This window comes from Pinus tabuliformis, chromosome 6 (assembly GCF_031772625.1).
Source record: "Pinus tabuliformis cultivar Carrire ecotype Pingquan chromosome 6, CPIR1, whole genome shotgun sequence".
NCBI classification, from domain to species: domain Eukaryota; kingdom Viridiplantae; phylum Streptophyta; class Pinopsida; order Pinales; family Pinaceae; genus Pinus; species Pinus tabuliformis.
The window spans coordinates 1,878,306,232-1,878,319,771 of NC_142292.1; the positions used below are offsets into that span (position 1 = coordinate 1,878,306,232).

Here is a 13,540-nt window from a genome sequence, read left to right on the forward strand (position 1 = left end):
CTTGTAGCTTTGTATTGTCCCCTCTCAATCCTATGGCAAAAGGTATAAACTCTCAAGTCAATCAATTCTATACCTAGAACAATGTGCAAATTGGAATGATCTGGTTGGATACAATAGTCTCAGTTTTCTGAATACAGTTAAATTGAACGAAATCGTCTTTCCAAAGGAAACTAAATATAATTCTGGTGCACAAGCGACATTGGCACAATATCACTTGACGAAGGATATATGCACCAAATATAATAACACCACAACCAACATCTATAATGGTTTTGATCTTGCCATTATTATTGAAAATTTTATTGGGAAATTTCAACATCTGCAAAATCCACACAATATTTAGATAGGTTTACTAAGTTTCCAAAAAAATATTACATGCAAGGAATATAGGAAATAGATTAGTGAATAACATGTTTGTCTACATATTTAAAAAGATAAGTAGACACACTAAATATGTGAACTTAGGCCATATATGCAAGTTAATTATAATTGCAGAGATCCTCCAAAAGGAAATGTGATCCTAAATCACAAAAATTCATACTTTTGCAAGGGAAGCATTATACTGGTCATCTATGCCAGAAAAATTTACCTTATCTCCATTCACCACCATCCAGTTCTGATATGATTTCTCCTCAGGAAGATGTGTATGAGGTATGTTTACCTTCCATCACCTCTTCTTCTAGGCCACCAAATTGGCACCCAGAGAATAAATTAAGTTAGAATTTAATGTTGATACATATATCACTTGAATCTAGAAGAAAAGAACAAACTCTGAAGTTGGTTTTATATATTTTTATTTCACTTATAACTCCCAACTCTAGTTGTATATGGATTGAATTATGGTCCTCATACCATATTCATGTATAACTGTCTTTTTATATTTAAGTCCAAGTCTAGCTCTGTTTTACTAATTTTGTTTCACATTGATTGCAAATTTTTCCTTTTTTTCACTTTCTTTGCATCCATTAGAATGTATTATGATTGTCTACAGTGAAACTCAAAACTTGAAAAAAATCATGGATAAAAATTCAAATAAAAAACAAAAGAGAGATAAAAGGAAATCATTCCAAATACACAATCATGGTGAAGTATTGGATTTCCCATCTTTGATGCCTATCTATAGGTGTTACTCTATAATGACATAACTATAGGAACCAACTTGAGGAGCACATAAAAACCATGTTCTATATCATATATTATTTTCTAAGAAAAATTATATCATGTTGCATTTGCAAATGAGTGTAAATTCACATTATAGGTTTCAAAAACATTAATATTAGGAAATCATTTGGTCCAAGACATTTGTGTATGACGTACCTAGAATAAATTGGAATATGAAGTCCATAAATCACCTTCGAGGACTCGTGGTGGAAGTTTTGCAGAGAGATTGGTTGTGCAAGGGGGATTAAATGCACCCAGATTGAACGTAGCCTTGTTTAAGTTCTTGCCTTTTGTTTCTTCGCTTGGTGGGGTAAGATCTTCTTATTTGACCACCCCCGTTGTCTCAACCCTAATACCTTGCTAGATTCCCCTATTGTGCTCTCTAACTCAGGTATGAAAAAAAGGTTCCAAGTTATTTTTTTTAATACTCGTTATGATTACCAAATTTCCTAATATGAATATACTAGATGAAATATGCAAATAGGAGGTGAACTAGCTTAGTTTTTGTTTTGGAATTTGGAAATCGTTGATATGTATAACTTGTAGTTTGGAAGGTGTTTAAGAAAAATTAAATTAGGTCTTTTCAGTCCCAGATGGGGTCAATGAATAGTAGGGAATATTTTGAGAGAAACCCTCTTCAGTCCTTTATGACAAAATAACTTTTTTTGACAGTGGGAAGCAAGTAGAGTGTATTGAGTAGAAAAGTTTATATATTGGTTTTTGAGTATTATCCTTAGGATAACCCTCGTTCCTTAGATGGAATCAAGTTGGGACACCTTTTTTATATTCTTTGTAGGTATACGTTTTGTCATGCTCACTTTTTCATAAAATATAAACCTTGTAGGTTGTCATTAATATATATAAATCTAAAATCATTTGTTGGTTAGTATTAAGAACAAGAAAATTTATCTAAGTCTTTGTTTATTCCAATAGCGAGTTCGAATCTGATTTGTTTTCATAGCATGCAACATTTAGGGCTTGGTTTTCTTCTTCTTACAATAATTTTATTATGTTATGTGGTAGAGACAAATTAATATGGCAAATGATGTTGCTTCGGTCATCACTTTTGGAGTTAGCTTTTGTTGATGAGGGCCAGATGGGTTTTGGGTTGGAGTTATTGGTTTGGAATTTCTTCATCCTTCAGGAAGGTGCATACATTGTACTTCTCATGCTATCTTTTCTTTCATTCAAAAATAGTCCACCGAAACTAGAGTAAATTAACTTCAAAAAAATGAATGAAATGACTATTTAGGTAGTGAAAAGTTTTTCTAATGTTATAAATTGACTTTCGATGTAGAAAAATTATAGATCAATAAAAAATAGGGTTATATTATTAAAACTGAAGCATTTTCCCCATATGCGGGTGTTAATTAAGGTGATTATGACGATGAGATGGGACGACGGCGGGTGGGGCGGCCACATGGCCCTTTGCAACCATCCCAAGATCAATCTGACTGATATTAATGGCACCGTGCAAGCGGCATTTAGTGTATGCTCTAGTCAAGGTAAGGCCATTACTTGCATAACCATGGAGCCAGAGAACATTTCAGTCATTTTGCCCCTATTTCACTGTGCTTTCCCTTTGCAGGCAGGAGAGCCGATTGAGCGAACTAGTACTGGGTGCAGATGCTAGATTGTGTGTTTTCTTGACTTAAGTAATGGATTCCACCACTCCCAAACAAACCTCTGCAATTCGACTCTTGTCCCCCAGAACTTTGTAACCTCTGTGCAAATTTCTTCTGTTAATTCTTTTTCCACCCCCCTGACTTTTTAACTACTCCTATTTTCACCAGGGTCCGCCACCATATGCGTAGCTAACGCGGTGGCACGCAAGGTGGAATCTCGCGCTCCCATGCTATGGATAGCCATAATTCGGCTTCCCCTATCTCCTCTGTTGAAAATCCCTGCAAGTATAGTCTTGCCAGTATAGTCTTGTAGGTCATTACCCGAATACCAGAAGTGGCAGAGGCAGAGCCTACCTCTACTGCTCAAGACGCGAAGAAGCAGTGGTACGCATTGCAACCTCTCCTCTGCCTTCGGATCAGGTTCCTCACACGACGCATTTTTGGTTCCATAGCTCATTGAATTTCCCGGTAATTGTTGCTACCTTCTCTATCTCCATTACTGAAGAGCCTGAGCAGCACATTGCCATGACTATTTCCATGGAGGAGACACATGGTGCTGGCCCAAGTCGGAACAGGGGCAAAAATGATGAGCAGGAAGGTAATGGCAGTCAGAAGGCATGGGAAAGCCATTGCCCGCAACACGCATGATGACTTTCCTATTCAAAGTGACATGCAGGCTGTGGAAAGCCATCTGGAGGAAACGTCGAGCTCGCCAGTTGAGGCCGAAAGCAGGGAGAGAGGACATCAGGCAGTGGGACATGGCGAGGCAGACAACCCAGATGAATGGGCGTGTACAATTGCTGCTCCGGATGACTTTGTGACGCGTATCACATCTACCATGTGGCATTTCTTTTAGTTCTTGGTCTCGTTCTATCTTGCTTATGTGTCCTCAGGGTAACTTGCTAGTTGGTTGGTCTAGTTAGGATAAACTATTGCTTTTTGGGTGGTTTTCTATGTTGGTTTTGATGGTGGTTTTTGATGTTGCATTCTGGATGGTCTCATCAGGAAAATTGTGGGTTAACTTTGGTTGTCTTTTGTACATTTCTCATTTGGATTGGTTTCCCCTTTGTTGGGGCAATCTCAGACAATTTTCATGGTTGCATGTTGATTAAGGCCGATTCCCTCTGTGGCCAGGAAACTTTGTAACTAATTTTGTATTATATCAATAGATTAACCTTAGAAAAAAAAACTGAAGCATTTTAAAAAAACATGTAAGATCCTAGTGTAGGCTTAATTGCAGTTTTTAATTTTTAGAGCGTTTACTTGTAATTTTTACTCATTGATGTTATAAAGAGATCATAAGTCTCCCATTTTGAAGTGAAAGATTTTCTAAACTATATCTCAGTGAGAAGCATAAAATTTAGCAAGGACTGCAAGCTAGTCCTCAAAAGGGAATTCAAGCATAAGTGGTTTGCCTTATTTCTATCTCTTTATTTTTTTTTTTTCAATGAAAAAATGTTGTAATTCCATTACATAAGGGATTACATCTTGTAAATTGTATTACAACATTTTCAATAAGAATTTTACAAGATAGAAATCCTAGTTTATTTTAGATAAAAGAAGATGATCCTTCCTAAAGTTCTTCAGTATGCCATAAAACAAGAGTTGTAAAAAAAACTAAATCTACTCCGAAAGCCCAAATTTTTTGGCCTCATCATATGATCCTCCACTTAAATCCTCCACACTTCTCCTCAAGTTTAGAAATAGTCTATAAGATTTGCAGTAAACATGGAAACATTAAGTAAAATCATCCAAATAAACATCAACATTTTTCCCTTACTTCTAACTAAGATATTCATTCATATTTTATAAACAAGAAGTGTTAGGTCCCTATAATACTAGTGATTCCCCCATTACTATTGTCATTGTAGCCCTTATTGTTATTATTGTTGCCCTATTGTCCCCATATTGTTATTATTGTGCCTCATAAAAGCCCACTATTGTTATTGTTGTGCCATTATATTATTATTTTTTTGTCAGCTTTGATTATATTGCGACCCCTTAAACTCATATATACAGAAAAGAGGTTTTTTCATTCGCATCATCGAAGAATTTTTCATTTGCGTAATGTAAAGGAGGTTTCCCCCTCGAAGAGGCTGATTTTGAAGTCGTTAATCTATCTTTTCTATATTTTTGTGAGATGGTTTCATAACATTTGGTATCAGAGCATTGGATTCTAGGGTTTCGCTGCTCCAAAACAGGTCATCGTGGCATTTTTGCTACAACTTTTTTCTGCGACATTTCAGAAGCTAAAAAAAAACCATTTGAGTCAAAATCTCGATGATCCTCAGGTCTGAATTTCAGATATTGTCTTGCTATATTCTTAGAGATATCACCCAAGGATGTTAGGGCTTTTACAGGCTCTCGAATTACATCCCAAACAAGTCTGAAGGTTGAAACAATGACACATGGCACTTCGTACAAGTTCACTCTACTGAAGAAGTGTATAATCAGGTCATCTTGGGAGATTGGGCATAACTCTTTCTTGGAGAATCCAATTTCAATCAGAATGGTGGTGTTGGAAAGAGGACTCAAAGGGCTACAAAAATTAGCAATTTAAGTACTTGCAGATTTGAAATTTTAGAGAAACATAAAATTCAATATCAAGATCCTACAAAGTGAAAAAAAGTGTGTAGTTTTTTTGTAATTTTGCATAAGTTTAGTTTCAAAAGTTAGTTTGAAGGAATTCAAAGGACATAGTGAAGAATAATTATCATTAATTGATTCCCCGAAGAAAGTAAATGGAAACACCTAGTAAGAAACTTGAAATCTCTAGCATGAATCATGAAGAAGAGGAAGAAATGCAACATGATATATCAAAATTACGAGATCAAGTGGAACAAATTTCACTGTCACAAAAAGTAACAGAAGCTAAGATGGATGGTTTAAAGAAGAGTGTAGAAGATAAGATGGATGGTTTAAAGAAAGGTGTGGAAGCTAAGATAGATGGTATGAAAGACAAAATTGAATATTTGAAGATGGACATGGAAGGTTTGAATGAAGATTTGAAAAAGTTACTGCAAGAAAGGATTCCCAATGGCAAAAAGGTAATAGATAAAACTCATGATGGGAAAAAAATAAATGTTAATCATGATTTAATAGAATATAACGGTGGATTGAAGACCCAAAGATAAATATGAGGAAGTTTGAAGGCAAGGATCCCGTAACATGGATACTACAGATGGAGCAATATTTTGATCTCCATAATATGCAAAACAAACAAAAGGTACATATTGCAACTTTATATTTGGAACGAAATCAATTTGTATGGTATCAATGACTTTTATCTCATAAAAAAATTGTCACTTGGGAAATTTTTATGGAAGAAATGACAACACATTATGAGGATACAAAAAGGAACACTTTTTTTTAGCCAATTGATAAATCTCAAACAAAAGGGTTCAATGATGGAGCACATTAAGGAATTCCAAAAACTGAATATAAGGGTAAAATTTTTTTTAGAGGGGCATAGGATTGATGTGTTCATAGGGGCTTTAAAGGATAACATCCAACATGAGTTTCGCCTTTGGGAACCTGATTCATTGGAGAAGGAATTCAGGTTGGCAAGAAAAATGGAAAGCAAAATTATGTCAAGAAGGAAGCCTATCACTCACAACTATAAAGATGGATGTGTTGTTTCCCCTAGCCTTCCACAACCTACAAGGTTGACACCACAAGAGTTTGAAGAAAAAAGAGAAAAAGGGCTTTGTTATAGTTATGATAGCAAATACACTAAAGGTCATAAGTGTGCCGAGAAGAAATTAGTTTACATAGATTGTGAAGAGGAGGTAGAAAAGGAACAATAAATGTAAAAAAAAGAGGATATACACTAGGAACAAACCGTGGAGAAATAAGAAATGAATCTGACCATATCTTGTAATGCATTAGCTGGAATTACCACTCCTCAAACTATCAAGATAGAGGGACATATCAAGAAGAAAAAGGTAATAGTGTTGACTGATTCGGGAAGTACCCATAATTTTATTCATTATAAGATAGCTAAGGAATTGAATTGATTCCTATATCCAGCACCAGAGTGTCAAGTGATGGTTGCAAGTGGAGGAACCATAAATTGCTATGGAAAGTGCCATAATATCAAGCTATCCATGGGAGAATGTGTATTGAATAGCCCAATGCTTTCCATTCCAATGTGTGGTGCTGATGTTGTACTAGGAGTCCAATGGCTACAATCCTTGGGTATAATAACTTTTAATTTTCAAGAACTTTTCGTAAAATTTTCTTCGGAAGGAAAGGAAGTTGAATTAATGGGTATCACAAGGAAACCGGGAAATATAATAAGCTCTAACGAAATGAGAAAGCTTCTAAAGAAAGAACAACGAGGCATAATTGCACAATTATTTTCTCTAGAGGTTCCCACATCGAAATCATCTATTTCTCCAGATCTCCGAAAAGCCTTGGACAATCATTCAAAGATCTTTGAGACTCCCAAAGGCCTCTCACCTATTCATGACCATGATCATGCTATTCATTTGATTCCAAGAAGTGTTCCTCCAAACATTAGGCCTTACAGATATCCCTATGCCAAAAAGAGTGAAATTGAATGTATGGTTGCTGAAATGCTAGAGGCTGGTATAATTCAACCTACTCAAGGTTCTTTCTCTGCTCCAGTAGTATTGGTGCACAAGAAGGATGGGTCATGGCGCATGTGCTCAGATTATAGGGAGCTCAACAAGATCACTATCAGAGATAAAGTTCCCATTCCTATAATTAATGAATTATTGGATGAATTACATGGATCAGTTTACTTCACCAAGTTGGATATTCATTCAAGATAACGTGAAATCAAAATGAAGGCTGAAGACATTCCAAAAAAAACATTTAGAACTCATGAGGGTCATTATGAATTTTTGGTCATGCCTTTTGGCCTTACCAATGCACCTTCTACATTTCAAGGTTTGATGAATTCCATTTTCAAACCCTTCCTTAGAAAATGTGTATTAATGTTTTTCGATGATATACTAATCTACAACAAGTCCTGGAAGGATGATGTTCAAAATGTTGATAGGGTGATCAAACTATTGGAGGAGAAACAATTATATGAAAAAATCTCCAAATGTTTCTTTAGAGTACAAGAGGTGGAATATCTGGGTCATATTGTATCTCATGAAGGTGTTAAGGTAGACCCTAGAAAAATTAAAGCCATTAAGGAATGGAAAATTCCGACATCCATAAAGCATCTGCAAAGATTTCTCAGGTTGACAAGGTATTATCACAAGTTTGTTAAGAATTATGGGAGAATAGCAGCACCTTTAACAACATTATTGAAGGAAGGTGCATTTTCATGGACTCTAGAAGAAACGAAGGCCTTTGAACATCTTAAAGAGGTAATGTGCCAAGCACCGGTCTTAGCTATGTCAGACTTCACAAAAACCCTTATTGTGGAATGTGATGCCTCAGGAAATGGAATTGGTGCTATTTTAATGCAAGAAGAAAGACACATTTCTTTCGAAAGTTGTCCAATCAAAGGAAAGTATTTACACAAAATTATTTATGAGAAGGAAATGTTGGCAATACTACATGCACTTAAGAAATGGCGACCCTACCTAATGTTAAGACACTTCAAGGTAAAAATGGCTCATGATAGTCTTAAATACTTTTTAGAACAAAGATTATCTTCAGAAAAGCAGTAAAAATGGGTGACAAAGATGTTGGGCTATGACTTTGAAATCATCTACAAAAAAGGGAAGAAAAATGTTGTGGCAGATGCACTATCAAGAAACAATGAGGATGTGGAAGCATTTATTTGCACCATTTCTATTATCCAACTAGATTGGATAAACGAAGCAAGTGATGAATGGAAGAATGAAGAAGAAGTGTGGGCAGTAATTCAAAATTTACAACAAGATCCCAGTAAATCTGATACATTTAGCTAGAAAAATGATTTGTTATGGTACAAAGATCGCTTATACCTATGTAAGAATTCCCAAATCAAACAAAAGATTCTTATGGAATTGCACACTTCTCCCTTAGGAGGGCACTTATGATTTTTAAAAACTGACCATAGGCTTAAGAGGGAACTTTTTTCGGATGGCCTTAAATCGAATATTCAAAAGTTTGTGGCAGAAGGTTTGCCAACAAAATAAAGTTGAAACAATTAAGAGCCTAGGTCTATTGCAAGCTTTATCCATTCCAAGCCAACGTTGGGAGGAGGTTTCAATGAATTTTATCATAGGTTTGCCCAAGTCCAAGGAAAGAGTGTGATAATGGTGGTAATTTATAGACTTACCAAGTATGCACAGTTTTGTGCATTATCTCATCCATCTAAAGCGAGTACAATTTCTACTGTATTTATGGAAACAATTGAAAAGCTACATGGAAACCCAAAGATTATTGTAAGCGACAAAGATCCTATTTTCACTCGAAAGTTTTGGAAAAAATTATTTTCTTTTCTTGGTACTCAGTTAGCTCATAGCTCATCTTATCATCCTCAATTTGATGGGAAAACTGAGATAGTAAAAAAATGTTTGGAAGGATATCTTCGTTGCTTTGTCTCTAACAAATAGACACAATGGGTGAAATGGTTGCCTCTAGCTGAATGGTGGTATAACATTTCCTTCCATACTGCACCAGAAATGACCCCATTTATGGAATTTTATGGATATCATCCACCATCCATCACATAATATTTTAGAGAAAATTCTAAGGTTCAAGCAGTGGAATATCACATCGAGCATCAACAACAAGTTCTCCAGCTCTTAAAGGATAACCTCACTTTGGCACAGAATATAATGAAACAACAGGAGAATCAACATTACAACAAAATAAGTTTTGATGTAGGTGACTAGCTATTCCTATGGCTACAACCATATAAACAAATGTCCCTCAAGCAATCTACGAAGGATAATAAATTATCACCAAATTATTATGGTCCAAAAAAGGTGTTGCAAAAGATTGGTACTTTGGCATACAAATTGGAGCTTCTTGAAGCTTCCCGAGTGCACCTAGTTTTGCATGTTTCATGCTTAAAGAAGGTTATAGGTGACAAGCTCCCAGTTCAAACAATATTACCAAAACTTGACGAGGAAGGAAAAATCATATTGGAACCTGAAGCAGTCACAGAATAAGAACTCGACAACTATGAAATAGATCAATTTCGGCGCATCTCATCAAGTGGAAGAACTTACCCGCTAAAGATTCCACATGGGAGGATGAGAATTTTATACAGAAGCATCCAAAACCACTCAGGCGTTGAGGACAACACTTTTTTGAAGGAGAGGAGCATGTTAGGTCCCTACAATACTAGTGACTCCCCCATTACTATTGTCATTGTAGCCCTTATTGTTATTATTGTGTCCCTATTATCCCCAATTGTTATTATTGTGCCCCATAGAAGCCCACTATTTTTATTGTTGTGCCCTTATATTATTATTGTTATGTCGGCTTTGATTATATTATGACCCCATAGACTCCTATATATAGAAAGGAGGTTCTTTCGTTTGTATCATCCAAGAATTGTTAATTTGTGTAATGTAAAGGAGGTTTCCCCCTCGAGGAGGCTGATTTTGAAGTCGTTTATCTATCTTTTCTATATTTTTGTGAATTGGTTTCATAACAAGACGTGTGATTTGATTCCTAGAAGAGGTCATTGAACTCTTCCATCAACATCCATTTCTCAATTTCCAATTGCATTCCTCCTTTAGACAACTCATAAAATATCTTATTTCTTTCTCTGTAAACATGCTAGAAAGATAAATATGTAAAACAGGATTTTAGAAAATTAATTTCCTCTAATATTGGTTGGAGAAGAAAGTTGTCCATCTGATATTCTGCAATTAACTATTTTATCACCAACTTTGAATCACTAGAGACTTGAATATGAGAAGTCCTTTTTTCTACAACTAAAATCATGGACAACTTTAGCATCATTATCTCAACAAAATTGTATGCTCCACATCCCAAGCTAGCCCTAAACTTCATAATATGAAGCTCAGAAATATAAATAATTCCACCTGCACATATGAAATGATTTCCTTTTGCTGCATCATCAAAGTATAACCAACTCCTAGATCTATCTATGACCTCCACAATAATTTTCCTTTGGAGCCTTAATAATATTTCCCTGCGAGAAACCTTTTAAGATATATCATTTACCTTAGGACCATCATTTAGTTGAAGGTTGTATCTTCTATTGGGTTGGATCTAGTACATGGAACTAGAGCACTCAACATTGTCAAAACTTTTGGCTTTCCTGAGGACAAATACCTTTTTGATGGAGTAATTGATGGGAGAAACATTTGGGCTAATGATTTGGAAAAATTTCTTAGAATTTTAAAGGATCTTGAAGAGATTGTTGGTAAAGGTATGTGTGCACTATGTACACTATTTTACATTGCTCGAGTGCTCTTGGATAGAAATTCCATATTATTTCCTAATTAATATGAGAATTCCATCTATTTTCATTGTAGGAACAATAGTTGTCTCCACCTCTTGTTCCCTTCTCCATACAAATGTGCATTTAGTAAATGGGATAGAGCTTGATAATGAGATTAAGTCCTGGATTGCATCTACTATATGAAAATTAATTCAAGTACTATCTTTAGCCAAAGAATTCATTGGTCAAGTAGATTTAGTAAATAAGACAAAGGTTGATAGTGAGTTTAAGTCATGGCTTACATTCATTGCACAAAATGATATCATTAAAGACCAATAATCTAGTACTAGCACTATACGTAAGAAATATGGTTGCGTTGGGGAACACACATTTTCTCCATCAATGAATTCTCTTATGAATTCGAACTATAGGTTCCAATATTATTAGGAAGCTTGGAATTACATGAGTATATGATAGTATGAATTTCCATGGGAGCCTTTCTTCAATTTGATATTCACCATGCATGTTGAGATATCCTCTTGATGGCTTGTACACACTCTTGGTTGTTAGTATTTATTCTCTGGTAACCATGATTGTTGTTCTATGTTCTCTGTGTTTTGAAATCCTTCCTTCATTGGTAGACCAGAACAATGCATCAACATGAGTGGGCCCATAGCTCTTGAAGACAATGAAACAAAGGAGGGACGGCCAATGATAGATCATATCAATGCTTGAAAACAAATGAACTTGATATTTTTGAAAACAATTGAAATAGAGGGAGGATGATGGTAGTGATATTAAAGTGTGCATCTACTAAACATACTTCACTTATATCAATATTTGAATTGAGACTTGAGGGGTTGTCTAGTTGAAATTGTTTGGATGAACTGCACAGAAACAATAACACAATTTGGAAGAGTAGATTTTTGTCACCAAAACATGTAATTATTTGGATAAGTAGTCGATCATAAAAGGACTAACTCACAATCCTTTAAACTTGGCCTTTTAAAATGAACATATAAAATCATCAAAATTTAATAGGCATGAATGCGATACAAAAAATTCTATTGGATATTTGAATTCATTCAATTATAACATTCTATGGTCACTCTCAGGATTAAAGTAATGACATATTATTCTCAAAAAATGTGTCTATCAATTTTTTGTTTGAAAGGTAAATTAATGATGGAAGAATGGAGTGAGTGGGGTTTGAGGTTTTGAGGCCTTGTACTCCAAGTTATAGAAGATTGGGCACTATATATGTTTGAGATAATTTAGATTACTACAAAATTAAATATTTTCCATTGTACAGAGAGATAAATTTTTGCATCTAGAATTCAGGGATTGAGGTGAATGGACTGTAATATTGTGTGATAGTCTCATAAGGTGAAGTAAAAAGAAAGACTCGTCTAATGAGGGATTTTAGCATCTATTATCTCAGGGTACAAGAAGAAGTCCCCACTCTCTAGTTTAACTAAGCTTCTGAGCAAGCCAATCAACATAGTTTATGGAGATGCAGATCAGTGCAGAGATTTCAGAAAATGTAAGAAATGTAGAAGTAGAAGAAGCCTATATAGTTCTCGTAGAGAATACTAGCATGAGAAATATTGGGAAAGGAAAAGAGATAAATCTTTATCACAGGAATTGTCTTGTGATTATAATTATTTCAGTGATTTTCAATCCTCTAAGACAAATTCTGACTCAGCCAGAAAAGATGCCAAAGTTGATTCTCCTTATTCAACTTTCAGACATACTTCTACTACTCCCTGAGTTAGGAAGCTTAAAAACATGGACTTAGATGAGTTGAATGGGTGTCTAGATATGGGATTCAGTTTTTATTATGAATAAATGTCTGAGCTCTCAATAGCTTTATAGCCTTGGAGTTATGTTACGCAATCAACCAATAGTTTCAAGATGACCACTATGAGAAATATTGTCTTCTGTCTACTCTTGATAACAGGGATAATCCAAACAATTAGGGCTATGCACAATATCCTATTTCCAATTGGAAAATATATAATTCAGGAGACCATCCCCAACAAGTGAAGGAACGATTGAAAGTTTTGGCTCAAGTTGTGGCATATACTATTCATCTCTGTAGTTGATACTCAAAAAATGAAAGAAAAATCTCTATCTAAGGCTTAATCTGTGAGAGCTTATGTCATATTTTATTGGAGAGTGATGAAGTCTGGCGAGTTCTTTTTCATAAATATATCTATGGTGCTGCTAGAAAACTATATGACCTTTACATTTACAACAATTTATTCTTCTTCCTATATGGGGAATCCTCCTTTACTCCCTCCGTTTTTTACTATATCAATTGACTTGTAAATGTGTTCCTATAGTTTTTGGGGACAAAAAGTTTAACACTTCAAATAAATCAAATATTTAGTGATATGATGCTTATTCCCAAGAAAGTTAA

General features: G+C 35.1%; 1 pseudogene; it reads left to right on the forward strand.

The window, feature by feature from the left end:
• The first annotated feature begins 3,336 nt into the window (after nt 1–3,336).
• Nucleotides 3,337–13,223, forward strand: LOC149266668 (uncharacterized; annotated as a pseudogene).
• Nucleotides 13,224–13,540: the final 317 nt, after the last annotated feature.